Source organism: Primulina huaijiensis, chromosome 16, assembly GCF_012295235.1.
Source record: "Primulina huaijiensis isolate GDHJ02 chromosome 16, ASM1229523v2, whole genome shotgun sequence".
NCBI classification, from domain to species: Eukaryota; Viridiplantae; Streptophyta; class Magnoliopsida; order Lamiales; family Gesneriaceae; genus Primulina; species Primulina huaijiensis.
Genome location: NC_133321.1, coordinates 3,815,455 through 3,822,361, shown reverse-complemented (window position 1 = coordinate 3,822,361; position 6,907 = coordinate 3,815,455).

The window sequence follows — 6,907 nt, the reverse complement described above, 5'->3', positions numbered from 1 at the left end:
CAAGTACGTATTTAGAGGTCTCTACACTGCAAAAGTAACATCCTTTGCAATAAAAACACCTGGGAACATTTACTTCTATATTCTATACTTTTTATGCCTTTATTCCTTTGAGATAGCCTGCAAAGATGTATCCAAAAGCTCTTGGTTCAAGTTTGTCCTGTTTGATGTGAGAACAAGCTAGGCATCCAAAGATTGTCAACACACAATAATATGCAGGGACTCCACTCCATGTTTCCATCGGAGTTTAAAAATTAATTGCACTTTAAGGGCAACAGTTAATCAAGTAACATGCAGTACTCACTTATTCACCCCAAAATGTTTTAGGTAGTTTTCCATTCATAATCATGCATCTCACCCTTTCCAACGGAGTACAGTTCAGCCTTTCTGCTATCCCATTATGCTGTGGAGTTCCACCAACTTTTATGTGCCTAGTGATTCAATGTGACCTGCAAAGTTCTTGAAACTGCTCTCACTTGTTGGAGTACCAAATCTCTACCATCATGCATTTTGAGAGTGATGCACCCAATGCCATTGATCTTGCATGATTTGTGCCTAAGAGAATCAGTACTCCTTCAGATTCAGATAGCTCCTGGAACCAAGTTTTGGTAGGACACGTATGGAATGAGAATCCACTTTCCAAGATCCATTCATTATTTAATTCTTGTTCTGATATCATCAAGGCCTTAACTTTCTCATTTTCATCAGAGGCTATGGCGGCTTATGCATTTTCTTTTGCCTCTTTTTGAAATGTTTTTCTTCTCATCGAAAAATACCTTTTAAAATGTCATTCCTTGTGACACTGTAACACTTATATTTTATTTGGCTCTTGGATCTTGGCCTGTTTTGTTTCCTTTTCTGAGACCTCTTTTCTGGTTTTCCTCGACCCTTAAGCATTTCTGATGATGGTTATGTCTGCCTACTATGATTCCTTTCTAGTTCTTTTACATGGATGGATGCTTGAACCACTTCTAGAGTTATTGATTGGTCTCTTCCATATAGCATTGGATCCTTGAAATTCTCATGCAATTTTGGAAGAGCATTCAAAGAAAACTAGAGCTTTATCTTCTTCCTCTAATTAATTCTATGTTTTCTAGATCATCCAATATCTTTATGAACTCATCAATCTGGTCGTCAATGTTCTTCTCTTCACGAATCTTGAATGAATACAACCGTTGTTTCATATTGATTCGATTTTCCAAGGAATTGGTCATGTACAAATTCTCAAGTTTTAACCTCACAGCAAGCCGCTGACTTCAACTTTTGCCACTTCTCACATAGGCTTATCTCCCAAACAAAGTATGATTTCACTCTGTGCCTTCCCAAGCACCTCAGTCTTGACTTTTTCCTCTTCAGAACTCGAAAATTCATCTCTTGTGATTAGAGCTCCTATCAATCCTTCTTGTATAAAAATAGAACACATCTTGATCCTCCATAGCCCGAAATCATTCTTCTCAGTGAATTTATCGATATCAAATTTCATTGAACCCATTGTGTGAATCTCTTCCCATGGACGACGTCACTTGTTGGATATATTACTTTTTATATGATATTCAAAAGATTCACTAAGAACACCCAAGACCTTTCATTTATGAACCAGAACTATATATATATATATATCTGTGTGTGTTCGTTGGATCAAGAGATGACTCCCAAGGTTAGTAGCCCTTGGAATACACCAAGGAAATGCTAAGGGAGGTTAATGGCCATAACCGAAATTAGTTAGCAATAAGCTTGGGGAAAGTATTCAGCTAGACGACTTATTGGTACCAGGGAAAAATCAGTTAAGAGACACTCCTTGCAGTCAGGAATAAGGGGACGAGTATAAAGGGGTGGGAAAAGAAACAATAGAACACAACAGAAGATAGAAAGGGAACTCATGAGCAGAGAGAGTGTATGAGTAGCGTGAGGAAGATTGAGAACATTTGAGAGGAGAGAATCTTTCTTGTGTGATTCAATTCTTGGCTATTTTTCTTTGCAATTGTAACTTTCGTTTCTTGATTGATTAATAAAGTGAGTGGCGTGTTCTCGCGTGGACGTAGGCAATTCAAGCCGAACCACGTAATCCTCGCGTGAACTTCCTTGCTTTGCATGATAGAATGTTTGCTTGCATTGGATCGAGTTGAGTGTGGTGTGAATCGTGAACACGAAAAAAACTTAACAAGTGGCGCCGTCCATGGGAAAAGGGAGAAACGAAGCCATAAACACGAAGATCGAAAAGGATGAGTTCGATGAAACTTGATATCGAGAAGTTCTCTGGAAGCAATGACTTCGGGCTGTGGAGAAGCAAGATGAAGGCCATATTAATACAACAGGGGCTGAGAGAAGCACTAAAGGGAGAAGAAGCGATCCCAGGTGATTCAAAGGAGAAGATACAAATTCTTGCCAAAGCACAGAGTGCCATCATTCTATGTCTTGGTGATAAGCCCCTCAGGGAAGTGTCAAAAGAACCCTCTGCAGCAGCCATGTGGAACAAGCTGGAACACCTATACATGACGAAGTCTCTTGCCAACAGATTGTACATGAAGCAACGTCTATATTCTTTCAAGATCACAGAAGATAAAAGGGTTTCAACCCAAATAGATGAATTCATCAAGATCTTGGATGATCTTGAGAATATAGATGTGAAGTTGGAGGATGAAGACAAGGCACTGATATTATTAAACTCCCTCCCAAGCTCATACGAAAATCTTCGGGATGCCATGTTATATGGCAGAGAACAGACGATCTCCCTTGAAGAAGTTCAATCAGCAGTCCAATCCAAAGAATTACAAAAGAAGATTCAATCTAATGGACACATGCAAGGAGAAAGCCTTGCAATTCGAGGGAGAACTGATAAAAGGCCCTCAAGGACTGAAAGAAAACACTCAAGATCCAAAAGTAGAAATAAATATAGATGTTTTCAATGTCATAAGGAAGGGCATTTCAAAAGAAATTGCCCTGAAAGGAAGAAGCACTGGCAAGACAAATCAAGAGAAGGAGATGAAGCTGCAGTGGTATCTGATGGCTATGACTCAGCTGAAGTACTGGCAGTCACAGATCAGAGCCCTTGCAGTGATTGGATCCTTGATTCAGGGTGTTCATTTCACATGTGCCCCACCAGATCCTGGTTTGAGACATTTACCGAGGCAGAAGAAGGCTTAGTGTTGTTGGGAAATGATATATCATGCAAGGTGAAGGGCATTGGGACTATAAGACTCAAGATGCATGATGGAATGGAGAGATTACTGACTCAGGTAAGATTTGTCCCTGATCTCAAAAGAAATTTAATCTCATTGGGGACACTCGATTCAAATGGCTATAATTTTAAATCTGGAAATGGCATGCTAATAATTCAAAAAGGGTCATTAGTGGTCATGAAAGGACACAAAAGAAATTCTTTGTACATACTACAAGGCACCACAGTGATAGGCAGGTCCACTGTGGCACAAACCAACACTGATGCATCAAAATTGTGGCATCTAAGGCTAGGACACGTCAGTGAGCAAGGATTAATTCATTTATCCAAACAAAACTTGCTCTGTGGAGACCAGGTCCTAAACTTAGACATGTGTGAATCTTGCATCCTTGGAAAAGCTAAAAGGGTGAGTTTCAAAAGGGGAACTCATAATACAACCAGACCGTTTGAATATGTGCATTCTGATTTATGGGGTCCCTCAAGAAACCCAACACATGCTGGAGGAAGGTATTTCATGTCCATTGTTGATGATTTCTCAAGAAGGGTCTGGGTATTTGTGCTTAAAGCTAAAGATGAGGCACTAACCAAGTTCAAAGAGTGGCTCATTTTGACAGAAAACAAACTAGACTCGAAGCTAAAGTATCTTAGGACCGACAATGGACTAGAATTCATGTCTCAGCAGTTCAAAGACCTGTGCAAGTTAAAGGGGATCACAAGGCACCTGACAGTACCCGGCACTCCCCAACAAAATGGCTTGGCTGAAAGAATGAATCGCACCCTTCTTGAAAGAGTAAGATGTATGATGCTAAATGCTGGACTTCCAAAGGTTTTTTGGGGAGAAACCATTACCACTGCTTGTTACTTAATAAACAGATGCCCCTCCAGTGCCATCGGTTTCAAAACACCTATGGAACTCTGGAATAAAATCCCAGAAGATTACTCAAAATTAAGAGTATTTGGATGCCTTGCCTACGCTCACGTCAAACAAGATAAATTGGAACCAAGAGCAAGGAGATGCATTTTTATTGGCTACCCCGAAGGAGTAAAAGGTTACAAAGTCTGGAATCTAGAAAGCACCGGTACCAAGTGTTTCTATACAAGAGACATAACATTTGATGAGTCCAAAATGGGATACAAACTGAGACCCACCAGCACTGGACAGAATGAGCTGATAACCGATGGAGTACAAGTCGAGGTGGAGCCTCCAATAGACGTCACAACCAATGAGAATGAGACAAATCAAGACCAAGGTTTGGAGCAAAACGATCAAACACCTCAGACTGATCAAGATCTGAGATCATACAAGCTGGCAAGAGACAGACAAAGAAGGGAAATAAGACCCCCTGATAAGTTTGGTCAAGCCGATATGATCTACTATGCATTGGCTGTGGCAGAAAAGCTGGAACATGATGAACCAAGTTCATATAAAGAAGCTGTATCAGGGAAAGACAGTCAAAGGTGGATTAAGGCCATGAACGAAGAGATGACATCCTTGTGCACAAACAAAACCTGGAAGCTAGTGGACAGACCTAAGAATCAAAGAGTGGTCGGATGCAAATGGATATATAAAGTGAAGCAAGGCATGCCTGATGAAGAGAAGACTAGATACAAAGCACGCCTAGTTGCTAAAGGCTTCTCACAACAACAAGGAGTAGATTTCAATGAAATCTTCTCCCCTGTGGTTAAACACTCGTCCATCAGGCTGATACTAGCATTGACAGTACAATTAAACCTGGAACTTGAACAGCTTGATGTCAAGACTGCTTTCTTACATGGGGAACTGGAAGAAACTATCTATATGAATCAACCTGAAGGTTTTGTCACACCAGAAACCAGTGGTAAGGTGTGCCTACTGTCAAAGTCTCTTTATGGACTTAAGCAAAGCCCTAGACAATGGTATAAGAGATTTGATGAATTCATGTTGAACAATAGCTTTAGAAGATGTAGCTACGACAACTGTGTGTACATCTACAAGCAAGGAAATGAGATTAAAACTTACCTATTATTGTATGTTGATGATATGCTAGTTGCCAGCACAAGCAAGGTCTACATGGAAGCTATTAAACAACTTCTGAGTTCAGAATTTGACATGAAGCATCTAGGAGAAGCCAAACGAATCTTAGGGATGGAAATTGTGAGAGACAGAAAGGAAAACAAACTTTTCTTGTGCCAAAACTCATACTTTCACAAAGTCCTCCGAAGATTCAACATGCATGAATCCAAACCAGTTGGGATACCTCTGTCTCAATCACTAAAACTGTCCAAGGAACAATCCCCTGCTAATGAAGAGCAATTAAGAGACATGTCACACATCCCCTATGCCAGCGGAGTTGGAAGTATAATGTATGGAATGGTCTGTAGCAGACCAGATCTGTCTTATAGCATGAGTGTGGTGTCAAGATACATGGCTAATCCAGGTGAAGCTCACTGGCACGCTTTAAAGGGAGTGTTCAAATATTTGAAGGGATCCTCAAACATTGGATTAATGTTTGAGAAAAGATGTAGCCTGGAAACATAGACACAGGGAAATCCATGTCAGGCTTCACTTTCACTATGTATGGTACAGCAGTTAGTTGGAAAGCTAACTCACAATCCGTGATAGCACTGTCAACAACAGCGTCTGAATACGTAGCCCTTACTGAAGGGATCAAGGAAGCACTATGGCTGAAAGGAATGGTGTCTGAGCTAGGTGTGAAACAAGACAAGGTTGTGGTGCATTGTGACAATCAAAGTGCAATACATCTGTCTAAACACCAAGTGTACCATGAAAGGTCCAAGCACATCGACGTAAAGCTGCATTTTGTAAAGGATATCATATCAAAAGGAGAAGTCCAAGTAGAGAAGATTGATACGAAGGACAATCCATCAGATATGATGACAAAACCACTGCCACAGAACAAGTTCGTGCACTGCGTGAACCTGGTAAAGGCAGTAGCTTGGAACTAAGCAATAACGGAAAGGAGAACCACCAACCTTGGAGTCAAGGTGGAGATTGTTGGATCAAGAGATGACTCCCAAGGTTAGTAGCCGTTGGAATACACCAAGGAAATGTTAAGGGATGTTAATGGCCATAACCGAAATTAGTTAGCAATAAGCTTGGGGAAAGTATTCAGCTGGACGACTTACTGGTACCAGGGAGAAATCAGTTAAGAGACACTCCTTGCAGTCAGGAAAAAGGGGACGAGTATAAAGGGGTGGGAAAAGAAACAATAGTACACAACAGAAGATAGAAAGGGAACTCATGAGCAGGGAAAGTGTATGAGTAGCGTGAGGAAGATTGAGAACATTTGAGAGGAGAGGATCTTTCTTGTGTGATTCAATTCTTGGCTATTTTTCTTTGCAATTGTAACTTTCGATTCTTGATTGATTAATAAAGTGAGTGGCGTGTTCTCCCGTGGACGTAGGCAATTCAAGACGAACCACGTAATCCTCGCGTGAACTTTCTTGCTTTGCATGATAGAATGTTTGCTTGCATTGGATCGAGTTGAGTGCGGTGTGAATCGTGAACACGAAAAAAACTTAACAGTGTTATATTGTTGATTCACGATGCAACGTCCCGGACTTTGAATACATAAACTTAGACGTTCTCTATACCATGCAAGCTTAAGAAATCGATGAACCAGAGCACAAAATAAACAACACGAGATATTTACATGGTTGGATCGCAAATGATCTACACCTCACCTACTCACAAAATCATAAAATGCTAATTTGAAAATTCACCAATTTAAT